Source organism: Crocodylus siamensis, chromosome 3 (assembly GCF_052110815.1).
Source record: "Crocodylus siamensis isolate JL-2025a chromosome 3, ASM5211081v1, whole genome shotgun sequence".
NCBI classification, from domain to species: domain Eukaryota; kingdom Metazoa; phylum Chordata; order Crocodylia; family Crocodylidae; genus Crocodylus; species Crocodylus siamensis.
Genome location: NC_143397.1, coordinates 199,441,687 through 199,465,916, shown reverse-complemented (window position 1 = coordinate 199,465,916; position 24,230 = coordinate 199,441,687).

Sequence of the window (24,230 nt, the reverse complement as noted above, 5' to 3'; positions counted from 1 at the left end):
GACTCAGAGGGTTGTAATTGATGGCAGTCACTCATCATGGTGCCCTGTGACCAGCGGGGTCCCTCAAGGCTCTGTCCTGGGACCCATACTGTTCAACATCTTCATTAAGATGTGGACATTGGAGTCAGGAGTGGACTGGCCAAGTTCGCCCATGACACCAAACTTTGGGGAAAAGCATCCACGCCAGAAGATAGGCGGGTGATCCAGGCTGACCTGGACAAGCTCAGCAAATGGGCAGATGAGAACCTGATGATGTTTAACACCAAAAAATGCAAGGTTCTCCACCTTGGGAGGAAAAACCTGCAGCACCCTTATAGGCTCGGCAGTGCTACGTTGGTTAGCACTACAGAAGAAAGAGACTTGGGGGTCATCATTGACCACAAGATGAACATGAGCCTGCAATGCAATACTGCGGCTAATAAAGCGACCAAAATGCTGGCTTGCATCCATAGATGCTTCTCGAGCAAATCCCGGGACGTCATTCTCCCCTTGTACTCAGCCTTGGTGAGGCCGCAGCTGGAGTACTGCATCAAGTTTTGGGCTCCACAATTCAAAAAGGATGTGGAGAAGCTTGAGAGAGTCCAGAGGAGAGCCACGCGCATGATCAGAGGTCAGGAAAACAAATCTTACGATGACAGGCTGAGAGCCATGGGACTCTGTAGCCTCGAAAAGCGCAGGCTCAGGGGTGATCTGATGGCCACCTATAAGTTTATCAGGGGTGACCACCAGGATCTGGGGGAACGTTTGTTCACCAGAGCGCCCCAAGGGATGACGAGGTCGAACGGTCACAAACTCCTGCAAGACCGTTTCAGGCTGGACATAAGGAAGAATTTCTTTACTGTCCGAGCCCCCAAGGTCTGGAACAGTCTGCCATTGGAGGTGGTTCAAGCACCTACATTGAACACCTTCAAGAGTAAATTGGATGCTTATCTTGCTGGGATCCTATGACCCCAGCTGACTTCCTGCCCTTTGGTCAGGGGGCTGGACTCGATGATCTCCCGAGATCCCTTCCAGCCCTGATGTCTATGAAATCTATAAAATCTAAGGGCCCTGGTGCTTCCTGGACCCCCCCCCCCGAAGAGACCCCATTGGAAGGAGGACTATCTCTTGCCCTGGGTCAGGGACTATATTAAGGAATAGATGTTATTAAGATTGTTCATGTTTGTGCCTTATAAGTTGTAATTGAAATGTTGTATTGTGATGTTGTAAATAGTGTTATTTAGTTTTTGACCTTGGTTATTGGTTAATGTTCACTGTGTAAATATATGTATGTGATATTTAGTTCTATGTTTCTGTATATTATAATTCAGTGAATTGTATATAGTTTAGAAATTTGGGCTTGGGCTAACTCTATAGAGGAAAGAGGGATTTGCTCGAAATTCTGGCATCCCTTTCACAGCACCCCCTCTTGCCTACCCATCCCACCCAACTGAGAATAGGGCACACCCTTGGGTGTACCCAGGTTATATAGTTCTCTCCCTAATGTTTACTTTTCTGCTGTACTAAGAGCAAAACCCCATCCCTTGTCACACTTCATTTTCTTAGTCTAAGAACTCTCAGGAGCCAGGAGCAAGGAGAAGAGGAGGGATCTCGTCCCGGATGCACGTGTGCCCCCTTACCTGACCCAAAGCGGAGGCGGATGCAGCAGCAGTGGAGCCAGCAGCGGGGGCAGCAGCAGCTGATCCCCCTAAGCTAAGTGGGCAGAGGGACTGGACGCAGCTGAGCCGGGTCTGAAGGGGAATCCCCCCGGATTCCTTTCAGCTGAGCCAGTAGGGAGCAGTGCCGCATGAACAGAGCACATAAACAGGGGGTGGGCTAGGGAGAACTGTCCCCCTAAGCCAGGGAGCACCACTGAGGTTAACCCTCGGGGAGAAGGCTCAGGAGGCACTGGATCCCCACAATGGGGGAGTGTAGGGGGTGGAACTGCTGGCAGGCACTTCTGGGAAGACCAAAGTGCCTGATTGGCTGTGGGGGCAGCAGCGGGAAATTCAAACCATGGCCCTTAAAAGCCACGGTTTGACATAGCTCCCGGCACTCAGGAGCAAGGAGCAGGGAGGAGAGGAGGGATCCAGGCAGACATGTGTCCCGCATGCACGTGTGGTCCCTTACCTGACCTGAAGCAGAGGCAGACGCAGCAGCGACGGAGCCAGCAGCAGGGGCAACAGCAGCTGATCCCCCTAAGGTAAGTGGGCAGAGGGACTGGATGCAGCTGATCCAGATCTGGAGGGGAAGCCTCCCGGATCCCTTTTAGCTGAGCCGATAGGGAGCCACGCTTCCGAGCGGCGCCGTGTGAACTGAGCACACAAACAGGCGTGCTCTGTAAGAGCGCACCGGTGTTTGTGTCAGCATTTGTGCTGGCGGGTAAGCAGGAAGGGGCAGGAGGGAGACTCCTGCTAGGGCAGGGCGAAGGCAGCACACTAAGCCATAAACAAGCAGCAAATCCTACAATGGTGTTGACACCAGTGCTGCCAGGGCCCCTGCCTGGGGGGCGCAGCCTACCCGGGGCTTGTCTGAGGCCTCCACCCAGACAGAGCTCATGGTGAGGGAGCTCCAGGAGGAGGTTAGCAGGCTGAGGGGAATCAGGGAGGTGGAGAATGAAATTGACAGCTATTTCCTTTCCCTGCAGGGCCACACACCCTAGGAAGAAGCACCTCAGGAAGTGCCCTCCACTGCAGAGTGGCAGATGGTCACCCCCAGAACTAGGGCTGCTTGTAACACAGCAGTACCAGTTCCTCCAGTCCAGCTGGAGAACAGGTACGAGGCCCTGGCAATTCTGGAGGAGAAGGAAGGAGAGAAGGCAACCAGAGAGGAGGCAACTCCACGCTCTCCATGATCTGAGCAGGCTGAAGGAGCTAAGCAGTCCCGGAGGAAAAAGTGTTGAGTGATCATCATAGGCGACTCCATCCTGAGAGGTACAGAGGGCCCCATCTGTCACCAGGACCCCTCGACACACAAGGTCTACTGCCTACCCGGAGCAAAGATTAAGGATGTGAAGGGGCTGATCCAGGCCGTGATCCAGCCCACCAATTACTACCCCATGGTCCTAATCCATGTGGGTACTAATGATGCAGCCAGGAGAAGCCCTGATCACCTGATGGCGGACTACCACGCTCTGGGAGGCGTGCTGAAGGAGACAGGTGCACAGGTGGTTTCCTCTTCTGTCCTACCAGTGAGTGGATGTGGAAGATGGCATGCAACGTGCATCCCAGAGACCAACTGGCAGCTTTGGGAATGGTGTCTCAAGGCGGGCTTTGGTTTCCTCGACAACGACCCACACATCACGAGAAGAGACATGCTCAGATGGGATGGGCTCCACCTTTCCCCTAAAGGTAAACGTGTGTTTTCTTCTAGGTTGGCAGATCTCCTCTGGTGGGCTTTAAACCAGGCTTATTGGGGGAAGGGGAAGACAAGGGTGGAGGAAGCTTTGGACTGCCAAACCAAGCAACACCCACAAGTACAGCTCAGCTTAGACTGACAAGTAGAACATATATGCAGGTAAGCAACAGGGGCCAGGGTAATGCTGAAAGTAGGGGGCCACTGCACACATCCTCAGGAGGCCCCAAATGCTCCTACACAAACGCTCGTAGTATGGGAAACAAGCAAGTGGAGCATACCCTCCTGCTAGCTGACACCAACCCAGACATAGTGGGGCTCACTGAAACATGGTGGGACCCAATGCATGACTGTGCGATGAATATCAAGGGCTATAGGCTGTAGGGCTATAGGCTGTACAGAAGGGATAGGACAGGGAGGAAAGGTGGGGGCGTAGTGCTTTACATTAAGGATGAATACACATCCTCGTCAATTAGCAAAAGAATCAGAGGAGGGGCACTCTGAAGTGCTCTGGGTTAGAATACAAGGCAGTCATGGGGAAAGAGACTTAATGGTGGGGGTCTACTACAGACCACCCAACCAAGGGGAAGAGCTAGATGGGAATTCTTAAGTCAGCTCACGGAGGTGTTGGCCATCAGCAATGACCTGGTGAGGGGTCTGCAGGTGCTTGACCACCTGGGTGACAGCGATCATCGCCTGCTGGAATTCACCATCCAGTGCAAGGTGGCAAAGGCCTACAGCAAGGCAGCAGCCCTAGATTTCAGGAGGGCAGACTTCAGTGAGCTAAGGAGAATAGTCAGGGAAGCAATGAGGTCCCAGAGGGGAGGGGAGCCAGATGTCCAAGAAGAGTGGTCGCTCCTTAAGGACATGATCCTCCAAGCCCAAAGGGAGGTAATCCCAACATGGATCAAAGGGGGCAGGAGGGCACAAAAGCCCCCATGGCTCACCAAAAGCATCCAGGAGTGTCTTCTAGCTAGAAGGGAGGCGTACACCCAATGGAAGGGAGGGGCCATCACCAGGGAGGATTATACTGCAGTTGCTCGGGGATGCAGGGGGGGAAAGCCAAGGCAGAGTTGGAACTGGGACTAGCTTCCCGGATCAAGGACAATAAGAAGTCCTTTTTTAAATACATAAGGGGCAAAAAGAAGGTTCCAGGTAATGTGGGGCCTCTGCAGGACATGCTAGGAAATTTGGTTGTCACACCAGATGACAAAACTAACATATTTAACAATTTCTTTGCCTCCATTTTCCTGAGCAGGGGCTGGAACAGCCATCCCCCCTCTGGGCCCCCCTTAGACCCCAGGGGAGGTGCACCTAGGCCAAGGGCTAGTGAGGAATTAGTTAGGGAACTTCTGGAGGGACTGGATGTATTCACTTCAAGAGGGATATCAACAGCATGGAGAGGGTCCAGAGGAGGGCCACTCATATGATCAGGGGACAACAGGGCAGTACCTATGAGGAGAGGATACGGGACCTGAACCTGTTCAACATCCAAAAGAGAAGGCTGAGGGGGGATCTTGTGGCCTGTTATAAACTAGTCAGGGGGGATCAGCAGGCATTGGGGGAGTCCCTGTTCCCCCGAGCACCGCCAGGAGTGACCAGCAATAACAGTTACAAGCTGGCAGAGGGTAGGTTTAGGTTAGATATCAGGATGCGCTGCTTCATGGTCAGGGCGGCTAGGGTCTGGAACGAAGTTCCAAGAGAAATGGTGCAGGCTCCTACCCTGGGGGTGTTTAAAAGGAGGTTAGATGCACATCTTGCTGGGGTCATTTGACCCCAGTACTCTTTCCTGCCATGGCAGGGGGTCGGACTAGATGATCTGCTCAGGTCCCTTCCGACCCTAGAAATTATGAAACTATGAAAGTCAGCTGGTCTGGACAATTTCCACCCTAGACTACAGAGGGAATTAGCTGAGGTCATTGTGGGACCCCTGGCACGGCTTTACGAGCACTCGTGGTGCTCTGGTGTGGTGCCAGAGGACTAGAAGATGGCCAATGTGGTTCCCAACTTCAAAAAGGGGAGGAAGGAGGATGCAGGAAACTATAGGCCAGTTAGTCTTACCTCAATCCTGGGCAAGCTTTTTGAGAGAATTATTCTGGCACATATCCATGAGGAGCCAGCAGGGGAGATTATACTTAGGGGCAACAAACACGGGTTCATTAGAGGCAGGTCCTGTCAGACCAACCTGGTGGCCTTCTATGACCAGATCACCAAATCCTTAGATGCAGGGGTAGCAGTGGACATAGTCTTCCTGAACCTTCGGAAGGCTTTCAACACTGTCTCTCACCCCGTTTTCATTAAGAAACTGGGGGACTGTGGTGTCGACACCTACACAGTCAAATAGGTCACCAACTGGCTGGAGGGCTGCACCCAGAGAGTGGTGGCGGATGGGTCATATTTGACCTGGAGGGATGTGGGCAGTGGGGTTCCCCAGGGCTCGGTCCTCGGGCCCGCACTGTTCAACATCTTCATCAGTGACTTGGACGAGGGGGTAAAAAGCAGCCTGTTCAAATTTGCTGATGACACTAAGATGTGGGGGGATGTGAGGACGCTTGAAGGGAGGACTAAGCTGCAATCAGTTCTAGACAGGTTACAGGGGTGGGTGGATGAAAACAGGATGGGTTTCAACACTGACAAGTGCAAGGTGATGCACCTGGGGAGAAAGAACCAGCACCATACCTACAGGCTGGGGAACTCCCTTCTCATCAGTGCAGAGGCAGAAAAGGATCTTGGAGTCATCATTGATGCCAGGATGAACATGGGCCGGCAGTGTGGAGAGGCAGTCAGGAAGGCCAACCGCACCTTGTCATGCATCCACAGATGCATCTCAGGCAGGTCCAAGGAGGTGATCCTCCCCCTCTGTGTGGCACTGGTCAGGCCGCAGTTGGAGTACTGCGTCCAGTTCTGGGTGCCGCACTTCAGGAGGGATGTCGACAGCATGGAGAGGGTCCAGAGGAGGGCCACTCGCATGATCACGGGGCAGCAGGGCAGACCCGATGAGGAGAGGCTATAGAAGGCTGAGGAGGGATCCAGTGGCCTGTTACAAACTAGTCAGAGGGGACCAGCAGGCACTGGGGGAGTCCCTGTTCCCCTGAGCACTGCCAGGAGTGAAAAGAAGTAACAGTCACAAGCAGGCAGAGGGTAGATTTAAGCTAGATATCAGGAGGCGCTACTTCACGGTCAGGGCGGCTAGGATCTGGAACCAACTTCCAAGAGAAGTGGTGCAGGCTCCTACCCTGGGGGTCTTTAAGAGAAGGTTAAATGAACACCTTGCTGGGATCGTTTGACCCCAGTACTCTTTCCTGCCATAGCAGGGGTTCGGACTCAATGATCTACTCAGGTCCCTTCTGACCCTACAAATTATGAAACTATGAAACCCATGTGTCAGTGTCCTCCCTGCCCTCACCCTGCTCTCTCTCTCAAGATAAACTTTTCATTACCCCTGATTATTCCAGTAGTTCTTTCTCAGACTTATTTTGAAATTAGTTTGAATTCACACTTCTTGAAGACGGGTGACCAAATATATACATTACTTCAAACGGGGGTTTAAAATATCCTTCTACGAAAGCAGTCATACCTTCCTGTCTCTATTGGGTACATGTCCTAGGATTGCACTTGCTTTTTTCAGTTGCATCACATTGGTGGCTCATTAGCATGTGACCAAGTAGTACAACCAGGTTCTTCTTTTCTTGTGCTACCAATTGACAAATTCCCAATTCCTTGAATAAATACTTGTCATTAGCCCTTAAGTGAATAACCACATTTTACTAATAATCTTTTATTACGCCAATTGTCAAGGTTATCAAGGTCTTCTTTCTATATGATATTCCAACCCTTCTTTGTGCTGACAATACTTCGCAGCTTTGTGTCATCAGCAAGTTTCATTAGAAAACTACTTTTTGTGCTAAGGTAATTAATAAAAACTTTAATTAAAACCAGCCTTACAATTCTTGTCCCTCTCATCTGTAGCTCAGCTAATAACTTCCTACATGGAAGGGGTGTCAAAGATGCAGCATGTGTCTTTGGGGATGTGACTTGCAGAGTCCTATCATCTGGCCCGTGGTGCTGCCCATGGGCCTCAGACCAGATCTGAATGCTGCATTTGGCATGCGCTACACTAGCCCTGTGGACTGTGCATGACACACACAGCTGGATCCAGTGTGCATGCTGCGTGTGGGGTGCAGGGCTGGTGCACAGGCCCAGTCTGGCACGTAGAACAGTCCACCAGTCATCTGGCCTGAAGACTGGTCTCATGCTATTCATCTAGCCTGTGGGGCCTGATAAATTTGACATCCCTGCTATAAGGCACCATATCCAGTGCTTCACTGGAGTCCAGATGAAACTGGCTGCATCTCTTTGCCCTTGGCTAGAAAGTCACTTAACTGATCAAACAAAGATATCACATTAGGCATAATCTAGCCCTAGTAGAATGCTTTGCATTTCATTTAATGCTTATTTACCTCTAAGTCTTTTCTTAAAAAATCATTCTAAAGCTTTCTATACCATTGAAATTCACATCAACAAGCCAGTAAATGCATAACTCACTTTCTTCTCCTTTTTAAATATAGGTACAATGTTTGCTATTGTTCATCATATGGTACCACTCCCAGTAAGATAGTGTTATTAAAAATATTTGCTATTACATCAGTACCAGTTCCTTAAAAAAATCCAAGAAGGAGATTATTCAGTTACCTCAATTTAAGCATGCTATATTTGTCAAGCTTTTATTTTTCATCTTCAGTGCAGTAATTTCTGTTTGCCTACTGTCATTCTCATAAACCTGCCTTTACCTCCATAATCAACAACATCATCCATATTGAAGGCACAGACAAAGGATTCACTTAGTTTTTGGGGCTAATGGAGATTATCTTCAGTCTCTACCCCGCTTCACTAATAATGCCTCCCCCCTTCTTTTCTTGTTATTTACATAGATGAGGAATCTTATGCTATCTGCTAAGGTTTAATCCAGTTTGACTTTCAGCAGTTCTCATTTCATCACTAAAGTTCATGATATCTAAGACCTAACTTCCTTTTCTGATATCCCGTTTCCTTATCGGCTCTCTGCTTACTCCTAATATAATTTCTGTAGTGGTTATTCATTCAGTTAGGTCTGAAGCCTCTCTCTACAAGTTATTCTCCCTTTGCTTAGATATGAGTTAAAAGGAGTTTTTGCCCCTTTGATTTAAAAGAAATTTTGCTTCTACAAAGGTCTTCCTTTAGTTCTTCAGTCCACTTAAATTTACTAATAATTTTCCTTAAAGACTGGGTTTGCCCTTTAAGTTACAGACTTATTTTTCTTATACTTCCATTTAATTTAAATGGAATCAAATTGTGATAACTTGATCCAAGATTATTTTCTGTGACCAGTTCTTCTAGACCAGTTCTACTAACAAAAACAATTCCAAATCTCTTGTTGATTCAGTAACTATTTCATGAAGAAATCTGCCAGGTATCACATGCAGACATCTTCTGCACTGTTAGTAACATTTGTTTTCTGGTCTTTACCTAGAAAATTAATGGATTCCCCATAACAACGCAATTCCTTGTGGTCTCTCTCTCAACATCTCCATTCATTTCTAATCCAACCCTGAGGGCTATAGCAGTATACTGACACAGACTTTCTTCATGCTATCTTTTTTCTTCCTTGAACCATTAAAGTAAAATATCCATCCCAGTATAGCTCCTTGGTGCTCTGTCTCCTACCTTAGGTTCTGCTCTTGATTGTTCACCTTCTAAAGTTCAACCAATCTCTACTCCATTCTCTCTATCCTTAGTGTCCCCAACAGGGAGGCCCATTCCCAGCTGTTTGGTTTTATGGGATAATTCTTACAAATAGGGCCTCAATCTCCCTTTCCCCCCTGCACTGATCACTCTTTCTTTAGTACTGCCTAACCTTTACCACACAGATAATCAGCATTAACACAGGAAACCACACTAAGGAGTAGTGGAGAGAGGAAATTGCAGGATTTACCCCAGAGAACCTGAAGGAGTGGATGCAGACGTTGCTGTAGGACAACTTTCTTATTCTCTCTGTCAACAGGAAATATTCAGAGCATTCCCTCTTCTGGGAGAGGTTTCTGACAGCAAGCACCTGGGCTGATGGTGACTGTTAAATAACAGGGACAGGAGACCCCTAAGTGGTGTGATCTGGGTCATTGTACATAGGCTTCTATCTTCCTCTGCTACTGATCTCACTGGTATTGCAAATAAAATTCTGCCATTCATTGCATGGGAGTAGGAGTTGATGCCAATGTTAATTTATTATGAATGTCAGAACTCCAGTCTAAGAACAATAACCTTGTAGTGATTGCCAAAGGACTGCTGTAAACTTCACACTCTTAGGAACTGCTCTGCCAGCTGGGCATTGCTGGAGAAATCGAGTTACCCTGTCCTATCCTCGGTATTTGGAAGGAATTCCAGGGTTAGACTTGACTACACAGGCTTTGTATGACATGGGATGCTCCCTCTATTTTAGCGAAGATCCTAGCTATTTTATGAGGGCAACTATCTGTATCCTTTGCCCTGCTGAAATAGTGCAAAATGGGGGGAACTGGAAGAAGGAGTCTGGTCCTTAAATGCCATTAAAAGACAATCAAATGAGTCCAGTAATACTCAGAAAAGCCCATGCAGGCAAAACAGTAGGTCTTGTAAACTTTTATTTTTTAGGTTCACACTGTGAGCAGGAGTGATTTTAAATATGCAGAGTTGACTATATTTGTTACTACCCTTCATATACTTTGCATTTCATACCAGATGGCTAAAAAGGTGTTTCCTTTTTTGCTGTGCTACTATCATTTTCTCTCTCTCTCTCTAACTATATATCTTGACAGCAGATCACCGGTTCCTTAGTAATGTTTGATTGTATATGCCAGAATACATTTTGACAGTGACAAACCCTGTCCTGACTCAGGAATCATTAGGGTAAGCATGGGGCATAATCCAGAAGGGATTATAGCTCAGAGTGCACAGTTTAGACTGACATGAAAAAAGAATCCCCATGGACCCATTTGAAATTCCTGTCATTCACACTCTTTTGCACACTACCTTTCACTCTTTGCTACACAGCTGTATATATTTTTAAAGGCTAGGGGGATGGTAAAAGAAAAGAATGAACAGTGTGCCGGATGTGACAGCTGTCAGTCAATACAAAGCTTCCCACGTACGAGGAGATGTACAAATGTCCAAGGGCTCCCATTTGATCAGCCTACTGCACCTGAAGCTCATTTTACAGCAGCTTCACTCTTTTTTCTGGACGTTTACAGCAGAGCTTCATCCTTGTGTTACATTGACCTAATTTGGAATCTTTTAATTTTTGCCTCACTTATTTTCTCACTCCTGTCAGGAACACTTGGTGCTGGCATGTATGGCAATGCTTGGGAGGAAAGGCTTATTTTAACAACCCCATTGACTTTTCAACTTCTCTGTTACCACAGCCATCAAGCCATCTAATTTACTCTTCAGGGGCCCCCATCATTCCATAGTCTAGGTCGGACAAAAAAGAAAATAATTTGTTCACTTAACAGAAAGAAAGTCTATACTCCCAAAACAAAACCAGTCAGACAGCTAGCTTAAAATTAACAGGCCCTGCTGACTGACTCCTTTCCACCCACCTTTTCAGACTTTTCAACAGGCTGGTGACAGTGGGCTGTGAACACAGATAAATGAGAGGTCAAGCTACCTTCATTTTTCTAGAGGATTATTTTGTCCATAGATAAGGAACTGAAGAAGGAAGTAATATTTGAGAGCAGCCTGTAAGAAAACAAGAGGAGGACAACGGCAATAAAAGCTCATTCTCACAGTCCCTCCTTTCCTGAAAGGTTAGCACTCTCCCTTAACCTACATATTTTGTCAGAAGCAAACAAGTAGAAAAAAACAAAGGCATTATCTAACAACCAAAATTACAATTTAAACACTAGCAGACAATTACGAGAGCACATGGCTGATCTACTGTGCTTCACTAAAGATGTTTTATAGCTTGCTAACTGCGCAAAGGTGTTGAGAGGATTCATTGGTTAATTTCTGTAAAGAGTTTTGAAAGATGTGGAGTGTAAAAGAACTAGCAAGTATATTTATGTACCACAAAGCTCTGAGGGAGAGTACAAATGCATTTTTTTAAAGAATGGTTTCACAGAATCTTTTTTATTTAGCTAGATCTGGCTACAGAAAACATTAACTGCATTCTTCCAAAGGGAAATGCACATTTTCTACATTATTTTTGTTTTTCTCAGCCTCCAAAGAGAAAAGGACAGAAATCAAAATGGTCTGGATATTTTTTCCCCTGGTAAATGTCATTATATAATGATACTATTGCATTTTTTCCTTTTGTTGATTACTAAAAAAATTGATACAGAAAATATCTATATATTTAAAAATAAATATTGCTCCTACTCCAAAAGACAAAACTCAGGAAATTCAGATATAAGTTTGGAACTCATCCACACTCTTGCCCCTAGATATTATGGGGATCTCAAACTGAGGATTTTTACAAACTACAAATGTTACAATACCTACAATACCATTCTTATTATTTCTAAATGTCCTGGAGTTTCTTTTTAAAACCATACTCTAACTTTTTATACAGTGCAGTTACAGAAAGGCAAAATAAGGGAAAATAATCTACTTTTGAAGCTCAGCAAAGTAGACTCCTTATCTCATTGTGCCTTTAAGGTCTATGATGAAAATGCACCTTTAAAGCAATTTAAAAAACATGCATTATAAGCCAGAAATCTAATGTCTCAAAGATATATTCTAATATAGTAACATCTTGGCCAAAATTATGGAATAGAGTGATCCTGTACTACAGATGTTTCTTTATTAAATGGATCGAGGGAAATATTGATGTTAATGACTCCCTATTTTTATTCCATAGTGATATTATTTATAATTAGTATCTGCACAGTTGCAAAACCCATACAGGAAAAAATCCATATGAAATTTTCCTGAGAAAAGTATCTTTGTGACAGGCTGTTTGAATGTCTATGCTTCACAGCCATCATTTAATGCAAACCAGATGTAAATTTCTAATAATTGGACCCTGGTCTGTCCCGCTTCAATGGATGTATATTTTTCCAGAACATCACTTTTGCTCTATCTTAGACACTGAAATCAGAAGAATAAGAGATGGAAAGAGAAAATCTTGGATGCATGATGGAATGAAAACATGGGCTATTCATGCAATGAGTCCATCATAAGCTCATGGAGGATGGGCACCCATGGTTGCAAACTTCCAGCAATGAAAGTGTTACATAATAAAAGAAACAATTACTGAAGCAATGAGCTGCCCTGATTCATTTTGAGTAATTTGGGATTAAAGAGCTGCTTATCCTTGTAAGCACATGTATATACTATACACATCTGGTAATATGTTGCAGAGCTGTACTGCTATCCAGAGCATCTACAGTGGGTGGATAGGGGAATGACCTACAGGGAAGGTTAATTGTGAAAAAAACAGGGGTAACATTTGACAAATAAGCAGTCATGGACCAAACAGCAGTAGCACCACCAGGAAGTAGTGGGGACAGCAGATGGTAATGCTTTCCCTCCTGAAAAGCCACATATATATCCTTTGATGGTGCTATGACACATGGATTTTCTACCAGGAAACATCAAGACTGGTTTGATAAGAATGGTTGAAAGATCCAAGATTTGATAAAAGGCCTTTTGTGCTTGGCACAATGACATCAACTTCAAGCAAAAGAAACTGAATCACCAACAAGCCATGGTAGAGGTCCAGAGGAGGATCCATGATATGAAGAAAAGATGGTGGGAAGACAAGGCAAAGGAGATTCAACATCTCACTGACATCCATGACATGCATGGTTTTTTCAGTGTCAAAGATGATCTTGGACATACCTCCAACCCTTGATGAGGTGAGGAAAGCCATCAAGTAGATGAATAATGACAAGGCACCTGGAGCTGATGGAATCCCTGCTGAAATCTTCAAGCAGCAAGGAAAGGAGCTTACTTCACAGCTCCATGCCCTCATCTTAAGGATCTGGGCTGATGAGGAAATCCTAGATGACCTCAAGGATCATGACAATCTTCAAGAAAAGAGACAAGTCTGGCTACGGAAATTAGAGGGATCACCTTGCTGTCCACTGCAGGAAATATCATTGTGAGAACTCTGCTAAACAGACTCCTTCCACTTGCTGACAGCCTCCTCCCAGCATCAAAGGGCACAACTGACATGATCTTCACTGCTTGCCTGCCATATGAAAAATGCTGGGAACAACATAAACCTCTCTATACGGCCTTCTTTGACTTCACAAAAGCCTTCAACTCTGTCAATCAGGAAGTGTAGTGGAGGATCCTTCTTAAATACAGATGCCCACTGAAATTCATCACCATTCTTTGTCTGCTTCATGATGATATGCGAGTGGTGGTCCTCAATAACGGATCTATCACAGATCCCCCTGAGATTAAGACATGATTTAAGCAAGGCTGCATCATTGCTCCAACACTCTTCTCAATATGCCTTACCACGATGCTACATCTGACCACAACAAGCTTCCAGTCAGAGTGGAGCTAGACTCTCAAATGGATGGTAAGCTATTTAATCTCAGCTGACTATGAGCCAAAACCAAGATGACCCCAATCTCAATCATCAAGCTCTAGTACGCTGATGATCCTATAGTGTGTGCTCACTCTGAAGCAGACCTTCAAGCAATCATCAACATCTTTACTGAGGCATGCAAGAAAATGGGACTGACACTTAATATTCAGAAGGCTAAGGTCCTCCATGAGCAAGCTCTTAATGAGAAGTCCCTAGCACTGGTCATTCAGATTCATGGTGAGCCTGGACAATGCTGAGTATTTTCTGTATCTCAGAAGCCATCTCTCATAGAAGAATAACATCGGTGAAGAATTCCACCATTGCCTCAAATGTGCAACTGCAGCCCTTGAATGCCTGAAGAAACAGGTGTTTGAATATCATGACATCATATCCAAAACCAAGTTCATGGTTTATCAGCCAGTCATGTTTCCCACCTTACCGTATGAAGCCAAGATGTGGACAATGTAAAGGAGACCCCTCAAGTCACTGGGAAGTACCATTAATGTTGCCTGCAGAAGAAACTTTGAATCAAGTGGGAAGATGGACACAACGACTTCCTCTCACAGACAAACATCATGGATACCAAGGTGATGATCATCTGACATCAACTTCGCTGGGCTGGCCACTTCATTCAGATGTCCGACTCCAGAATCCCAAAGCAAGTTTTATTCTCTCAGCTCAGTCAAGGCACACACTTGAGAGGAGGACAGAAAAAGTGCTTCAAGGACGTTCTCAAGGCCACCTTGAAAAAATGTAACATCAGCTTGCCCAGAACCTCCCCAAATAGAGAAAGAGTCTGCTGCAAAGACCTCAGTGCTTTGAAACCTTCCAATGACAACAAAAGATGGAAAAAACAAAGTGGCAGAAACAAGTTGCAGATCAAACCAAGAACCTAAAGCTACCCACCCTGCATGGAAACATGTGCCTCAGCTGCAATAGAGTCTATTGATCCCAGATAGGCCTCAGCAGTCATCTTTGGACCCACAGATAAGACAAACATGGAAGACAATAATCCTTGACTGTGAGGGATTGCCTAGGACTATACACATCAGGGGCCAGATTTGGCTGTTTGAAGTTTTGCTATCCACTTCAGTGTTGCCATGGATTTCACCCATGCTGAGCGGTGGGGCCTTACTCTGTAATTTGTTCTATTGATTTCAGTCAAATTAGTTGACAGAAGTGAGTTTACCCACAACTATTACTTTTTTGAATTAATTATAGAAATGATTAAATATTGAATGTTTTTCTAAATGTAGGTGGCTGTATACTACAAGTGTTAAAAATGATTTCACTTAAATTGTATATACACTTCTTAATGAGAAACTTCAAATTCTAACTTCAACATTTTCTAGAACTCTGTAATTCTAGAAATCTCTAAAATTAGAAATTTTAGAAGTTGAAAAAGTCATTTTATATAGAACAGTATTATTAGCTACTTATTTTTACTAGAATAATTAACTCAAATGAATTCAGTCACAACAAACAGCATTAGGTTAAAATGACATTCACAGATTTTACTGTACATATAAGATAGAATTATGTTGCTGGTAAATGCATATCTATATATAAAAGAACGTCATAAATACTTGCAATCAAGGACACTACGATGTCTACTTTTCTGTTTCTGGTTTTTGTCATCTAAGACAGAGCCTCTCAACATTTTTAGACTCAAGGCACCCCTCACTGGAGTCAAGACACTCCACCATAGCCTTTGTGAAATGAGTGGAACCCAATTTCAAAAACCAATGTATATATTACAAGGCTTACTTCCTTGCAGAGGAGCAGTGGGAGTGTAGGTGGGGATGGGGGATAAGCCTGAGTCTGAGTTTATCTCCACACACCTCACTTTTCTCCTTACACCTCATGACACCCTTCACAGAATCTCATGGCAGCCTCCCTGAGAATCACTGATCTAAGATATGTTGTCAGAACGGTACTGATGAATACTTTGAACAAGTTGCATGGCATTAGTTGTGCTGTGAATTATTCATGTCTAAAAATAAAAAAAAATTTAAAAAAATTAAAAATCCGAACCAAAAGATATTTTCATGAGCATATCTACCCAAAATTTTAGCATAATAATGAAAGCTGGACAGTCATGATAGTAATTCTCCTCCCTTTTATTTTTCAGAATTAAACCTTACTTCATAAATTTAGATGCCTTGCTCATTTCTTCACAAATATGTTTGAATTTAGAACACTTAAAAGCCTTGTGTAAATTTACCCACTGCTTTACTGACTGCCCTGAAGCTTTTGCAGTCTAAACTAGACAAGGCAAACAGACAAAGACAAAACAATGGCCGGTGTTATAAGGGAGGGAAACCAATAATGGGAGGATGGAATATATCACTGAAGAAAACCTGGTTTATGTGGAAGAGGGGGAATTTGGTGGGGATTAAGACAAGAAATTTACTGGCAAAACTTGTCTCTCTCTGTCTATTGTAAAAGCTTCTGCAAAGAATATTTTTCTGGCTTATCACACGCTGTATTTGCCTCTTTCACTATCTCCCCTGCTTTCACGGTATCAAACACAAATGACTTGTCTTCTTTTTTTAAGGTTCTGCATAGCTGCAGCTTTGTCATAATCTCTTGCATCTAATGCCATCTCTGCTTTACTAATGATGTCAGTCTTCACTACCCACCAGACATCTTTGCACTTTCTCCCATGCCACTCCAATGCATGGGAAGAACTCCTAGTAAGGAGTCTCTTCTTAATGATCACCTCTGTCATGAGGCCTACAAATCATTTAAAGCTGTCTAGACAGTTGGCGTGGTGTGACTGCTACTTACTACATAGTCTCCTTGTTAACTTGTGCTTCTCACAACAGAATGTTATTTTGATCTTTTGCCACCAACTGGCTACTTTGATCATTGTAACCTTTTTGGAGTATGGGCCACCAAGTTCCACCTCTTCCTTTTTTGAAGTATTCTGTAAGGATAGGTGTAAGAGCTGGCACAGTGAGTCTATGATCCTTTATTAAAACCTCCACTTGCTACGACAGTAAACAAAATTACAAACCAAAATTACATTAAAAGAACATTAGTTTTGTAAAATTAAGCACCAAAAGTTAGGAAATACAAGAATTAAGATTGCCTATGCAACCTTAATAAAACCTCCTTACATATATGAATTATGATACAGTCTTTAAATTGTATAATCAAATACGAGTTTCCATTCAGGACTTTTGCCATATTCAGTATACATGATGCAGCTGTTTTGGGGAATCAATCAGGATTGTGTGGTGAAGTCTGTTGTCTAATTTATCTGCCTTGTGCTGCAGAAAGTAGAAGGCATGTAGTGAATGAAGCAAGGGATTGTAATGTGAATGTAATGTGTGTAAAATCAGGAGGTGACAGGGGGTAGTCTACAGAGCCATGCTGACTATTAATTTGGATTACAACTCCCAGAAGCCATCAGGTATTGGGGGGCAAGTGAAAAGGGAAGAGCATAGGTGATGGGGGGTGGGGCACAAACAGGCATATGCCCTCCCTGAGATTGGTGGCTTCAGCAGCGGCCATCAGCTTCTGTGGGCAGTCGCTGCTCCCCTTGCCGCTGATGTGGCCACCAGAGGTTGTGGGTGGTCCCTGCTTACTGCAGCTGACAGTATGGACAGTGGTTGCAGGTCCCCGCTCACCACCCAACACCACCAGTAGCAGCTGCAGGTGGTCCATGCTTGCTGCTCACCACCGCTGACAGGATGGGTGGTCGCTACTGGCCGCTCACTGCCATGGCGCCCCTCAGTCGCGGGAGGCAGCAGTTGCTCATGGGGAAGAGGAAGCTTGAGGCTGGAGTACAGGAAAAAGAACCGTGTGCATGTGGAACCTGTGCACAGTAAAGCTGGACATTGCGCTGTCTTAGTCAGCCAGGACTGTGGAATGAAGGAGCGGGGCTCAGATTTGAGGGTAGCTGCAGGCTGCTGTTCGAGTGCTCTAGGGACTAAAGACTTGTCTGGGGACAGTTCCAGAGGTGAAGGAGGGGGAAGCGAAATTAAGATGCAGAGTGTATATTACTGTAGTATTGACGTTTTTATCTTTTCCCATTGGCTTGTGACCCTAACCCCATATGATTTTATACATAGAAGTGAGAACTTCCCCTTAGTTTTTGTGCCAGTTTCTGGGCTGGAGGGTTGGCACAGGATCAATAAACCCTGCATTTCATTTGATACACATTTTTACAGAGACAAGGGAGTGGGGAACCAAGATTTCTATTCTTTTGATTTTCAAGTTGAAACAAAATGCTTTCCCTTTAATATCATTACAGTAGAAGTCAACACTACTTGGCAAACAAGCTTGCATTCCAGCACCACTGTATCTTTATGGAAGACAAGATTACACCACAGCAGAGTAATAAGGGTAATCTTCTGAGAGAAGGTGAGCGTTAGGTTCTAGTCCTTGCTCCCAACAGAGTTTATGTATTTTATACTAAAGATTCATAGGATAAAAATGTATAAACAGTATTGAGAGCAAGGACTGGAACCCAAACATCCCCTTCTTCCAGTGAGTGCCTGCATCACTGGATTACAGAGAGTCACATTTCCTCCTGTTTGCTCTCTGCCTAGCCTACAGTTTAGTGAATGGGAACTCTACTAGGAGGCCGGAATTATGGTTTTGAACCTTCTCCAAGCTTAAAAGGAGTCATAACCAGATCTGCTATATCATGGGTAAATGCTCTAACCCCTGGACTATTATATAAGAAGTGAGGTGTGTGCAACCAGCACAACTAGCCATGATTGCAAATTACAGTCATTGTGAGTACCGAATGTATTCATGTCAGTTGTTGTTAGTCATGCTTAAAGCATGCCTACTGATTAGGCCTATCTGGGGATTTACCATAGGGATGAAAGATTTCATAGATTTCATAGACATTAGGGCTGGAAGGGACCTCGGGAGATCATCGAGTCCAGCCCCCTGCCCAAAGGGCAGGAAGTCAGCTGGGGTCATAGGATCCCAGCAAGATAAGCATCCAATTTACTCTTGAGAAAAGTTTGTGAGAATCCCAAACAGACCTTAGATGTCCATGTGCTCAGCTCTGCTAAGGTAAGGGTCCCTTTGGGTATACACAGTTCTTGAACTTTAGGGACCTAGGTAAGTCTTCCAACAAAAAGGTAGGTGTTTAGGCAGGGTGCCCATATGCTTCTCTGAATTTTATCTAATGATTATTTTAGGCACCTAAGCCCTTGTCCCAAAGCCACATGGGAAGTCAGCAGGAGAGCAAGTTACTGAATTCAGATCTTGTAACTAGCTACCAAATCATCCTCAATAACTTAAAAGGAATTGGTTACCTATGTGGTGTTAACATGCAATTGTTGGATAGGTTACCTTTTAGAAATAAAGCCGAACTTTTCATTTTGTATCATTAAAAACATCAGGGGGAGATCTTGCATAGCAATATAGGATGCATCATTTGCTGGAGCATATTTTGGTGCAATCTAATTCATTTCAAAGACATAATAATTTGTTCTTCAGCTCCATGTTTGTGAACCCCAGAAATAATCCACTTTACACAAAAATAGTTTAGCAGTGTTCCAGATGAGGAAACAAACTTGTCTGAGTCAGGGGAGCTGTTACAGTCTCTCCATAAAACTGGTGGCAACATTTCAATGTGAAATCTCAGTAATTCCCTCCAGCATTCCCTGAGAGGCAGGCGAGCTAAAATAACTATTTATAGTAATATTTCAGATTCATAAAACAATTGAAATCCCAAAATACAGTAACAAAACACTTCTTGAACTATATGTGCACAGTCCTTTCATTTTTACTGGTCAGATAGAGTATAGCCATAAAAAAGGTGTGGCAAGCTAGTAGGGGGCGATCTTGCACTGAACCACCCACCTCACTGTACCTGACCACCTTCCAGGCTCCTAATGCCTCCCTAGGGGCACCTCCTATTTGGCTGATCCCTTTCTTGGAGGACACCTGCTAGCCTGGGGATATCGCTGCCACTAGCCAGGGTCTGGACTGATCCTGGCTCTGTGCCCCCTGGAAAACACAGGCCTAGTAGTCCTTGAGGGTTCTCAACCCACTTCAAGAACTTGGGGTGCTTTCCTTAGTCTGAAGCACAAATAGTGGTCTCCCTTAGTTAGCCAAACCAAGGGGACCCCAAGGCATAATCTAGACCCACTCCCAATGTCTCCCATGCTAGGTACAAAAGAGAACTTTATTGGTTACAAGGAGTAGGTTTGGAATAGTGTACAGCAGTATCAGAGAAATCCCATAGAGCAAACTGGCATGGCTGGGTAGCCATTGATCATGCATCGGAGCTACTGCAAGCTCGCTATCTAGTTAGATCTCAGGTACCTTACTCACAAGTATCATCCAGAGGCAGGTAGAGATTCCTTTTGGAGGCAGGCAGTTCATTGATCACAAGTTGAGAGAGAGAGAGCAAGTTTCAGATGGTCCAGCTTCTCTCTCACTGAGATTTTTCATCATGGCTTCTCCTCCTAGGCAATCCTTAACTTATATAAAAATTGATGACCCACTTACCTGGTCCATTGGAGGCCAGCACCTGTTGGCTGCCAGCCAACCAATTTGATACCCAACACTTGTTGCCAGGTAGACTGGCATTGCTTAGAACAATAGGGAGCCTAAGCCCCCCACCCAGGTATGTGATACCAGTCATGTAGGCAGAGGGAGCAGGTTTCTCCCCCCTCCCCCACCTCAGGAATGTATCCAGCTCAGGGTTACCTAGAAAGATGGGATGTTTGCCCTCTTCAGGGACCATGTTAACCAAATTGTAACAGAATGCCACTTCTGTTTCTCTTTAAAAACTCTGTGTGACAATCAGCACTTGTAGAACAATCAGAACCTGTAAGACAATCAGGAAAAACATCAAAACAGAAGGAGACAGAATTCTGAATCCAAGTGAAATTCAAACATAAGTCACCATAAATAACATTATGACTGTTAACATAAATAGAATAATAGACTCCAAATCAAATACATTCCAGTGTTCGATTACCATTAAGTTTAATGATGTCTTGCTCCTCTGTTGTGGGAATATGTAAATACTTCTTCTATTAATAGGAGTCTTCTTTCTAATGCTTAAGGCTCAAATATTCAGTGATTTTCTTCAGTATCATCTATTCATTGTAGAACTTCATGGAAAAGGAATCCATTTGATCTAATACACATATCATTCGTATGTTATTATGAATACCATATTATGCCTTTTGATGTAAATGCCTACACATGGCCCTGATGGAGCTCTTTAAAATTATTTAAATATGTTGTAAATCATCTATTATGAATAACTGAGAGTTGAAGGATTTCAGAATATCTTTTCAAGCTTAAGCCAAGAAGGCTAATGGCATACTTGGCTGCATTGGTAGGTGTGTTACCAGTAGGTCAAGGGAAGTGATTATCAGGGATCCTGATTTTTCATGATAGAATTTGTGATAGATTTTTTCTGATAAAACCCCAAAATCCGTGGTTAAAATTAAATGTCCCCCACAGCCCCACCTCAGCCCTGTTGGTGTCTCTCACTTCTCCCCACCAGTCTTGCTTGTGCCCTTGGCTCCACACCCACAGCCTCCACCCCCCAGCCCTGCTGGAGGGGGCCCCCAGCTACCAGGGTTCTGGGCCAGGGACCCAGGTCCGCAGCCCCCCTGCCCCCAGTGAAAGGCAGCGGCTGCTACAGCAAAAGCATGAGCCGGCTCTCCCCCTGCTGCCTGTCTGCTGCAGGCTCTGACAGGGCTAGCTCCCAGTGGCAGTGTGTACTGCTGGAGGGCAGATTCAAAAGAGAATGGAGCTAGACTGTTCTTAGTGGTGGCAGATGACAGAGCAAAAAAAAAAAGAAAATCAATTGTCTCACATTACAGCAAGGGAAGTTTATGTTAGATATTAAGAAGACTTTTCTCACTAGGAGAGTAGTAAAACAATGAAACAGGTTACCCAGAGAGGTGGTGGAAGCTTCATCCTTGGAGGTTTTCAAAACCTGGCTAGACACAGCTTTGGCTTGGAAGATCTAGTTGGGGATAGGTCTGCTCTGACCAGGGGGTTGGACTAGATGACCTCTGGAGGTCCTTTCCAACCCTCCAAGGAGGGTTATTGTGCACTGATCCGGTCCTCCAGGGAGCAAACCAGGAAAGCAAAAGCTGCAACTGAACTCCAAATAGCTTCAAGCATCAAGGACAATAAAAAGTCCTTTTTCAGATATGTGGGGAGCCAGAGGAAAAGCAAGGGCAACATTGGACCCCTGATGAACCAGATGGGGCAACTGACAACTGACACCCGGGAAAAAGCCAACCTATTAAATGGGTACTTTGCATCAGTCTTTCATCAGTCCCATGGGACGCCCATGCCTGCTACAGGACAGGGAGGTCCAGGTGGGGGAGATCCCCTGCCCTCCTTAAATGCTGACCTCGTGAAGGAACATCTTGAGAAGCTGGATACCTTCAAGTCAGCTGGTCCTGACAATCTACACCCCAGGGTACTCAAGGAGCTGGTGAGTGTCATAGCCTAGCCCCTGGCACGGATCTTTAAAAACTCCTGGTGCTCTGGTGTAGTGCCCAAAGACTGGAAGAAGGCCAATGCGGTGCCTATCTTCAAGAAAGGGAAGAAAGTGGATCTGGCTAACTATAGGACCATTAGCCTGATTTCTATCTTGGGGAAGTTCTTAGAAAAGTTTATTAAAGGAGGCCATCCTTAATGGACTGGCCAACGCCGACATCCTGAGGGATAGCCAGCATGGGTTTGTTGTGGGTAGGTCTTGCTTGACCAATCTCATTTCCTTCTACGACCAGGTGACCTATCACCTGAACAAGGGAGATGAGATTGACATCTTGACTTCAAAAAAAGCCTTCAATCTGGTATCCCATGATCATCTCTTGGCAAAACTAGCCAACTGTGGCCTTGGGTCCACCATGATCCACTGGCTGGGAAATTGGCTCCGGGGTCAGACCCAGAGAGTTGTAATTGATGGCAGTCACTCATCGTGGTGTCTTGTGACCAGTGGGGTCCCCCAAGGCTCTGTCCTTGGACCCATATTGTTCAACATCTTCATTAATGATGTGGACGTTGGAGTCAGGAGTGGACTGGCCAGACTCGCTGATGACACCAAACTTTGGGACAAAACATCCACGCCAGATGAAAGGCGGGTGATCCAGGCTGACCTGGACAGGCTCAGCAAATAGGCAGATGAGAATCTGATGGTGTTTAACACCAAAAAATGCAAGCTCCCCACCTTGGGAAGAAAAGCCTGTAGCATCCTTATAGGCTCGGCAGTGCTACGCTGGCTAGCACTACAGAAGAAAGAGACTTGGGGGTCATCATTTCATCATTCACAAGATGAAAATGAGCCTGCAATGCGAGGCTGCAGCTAGTAAAGCGACCAAAGTGCTGGCTTGCATCCATAGATGCTTCTCAAGCAAATCCCGGGACGTCATTCTCCCCTTGTACTCGGCCTTGGTGAGGCCGCAGCTGCAGTACTGCGTCAAGTTTTGGGCTCCACAATTCAAAAAGGATGTGGAGAAGCTTGCGAGAGTCCAGAGGAGAGCCACACTCATGATCAGAGGTCAGGAAAACAGATCTTACGATGATAGGCTGAGAGACATGGGACTCTTTAGCCTGGAAAAGCGTAGGCTCAGGGGTGATCTGATGGCCACCTATAAGTTTATCAGGGGTGACCACCAGGATCTGGGGGAATGTTTGTTCACCAGAGCGCCCCAAGGGATGACGAGTTCGAACGGTCACAAACTCCTGCAAGACTGTTTCAGGCTGGACATAAGGAAGAATTTCTTTACTGTCCGAGTCCCCAAGGTCTGGAACAGTCTGCTGTTGGAGGTGGTTCAAGCACTTACTCTGAACACCTTCAAGAGCAAGTTGGATGCTTATCTTGCTGGGATCCTATGACCCCAGCTGACTTCCTGCCCTTTGGGCGGGGGGCTGGACTTGATGATCTTCCGAGGTCCCTTCCAGCCCTAATGTCTATGAAATCTATGAAAAACCCTAACTTTTAAAATGCTTATGATCATGTTGATACAACTGTGATTTCAAAGATTGCTCAAATGGGAGTATATTAACAATCATTAATAAATATCAAAGGAAAAGCAGAACTGGAAGCAGATGGGATTATCAGAAAAGCACTGGTCAAATATGGTTAGGCTTTGTGGTTATGTGAACACTAATTATCATGTCCTTTTATGAACTGATAAAACATAATTAAAAGACCTTAAAAATACCCACCTTCATTGTAGCTGGCTATTCATATATCTGATGTTACTGATTCAGCGACAAGAGTTCTCAAGTTCCTTCATTGGAAATGCTTCCTCCAAGCAGAAAATTCCATTAACCTTACTCAGGGTTCAGTTATAAAACACTCTGCTACTAACTGTGAGGAACAGAAGCA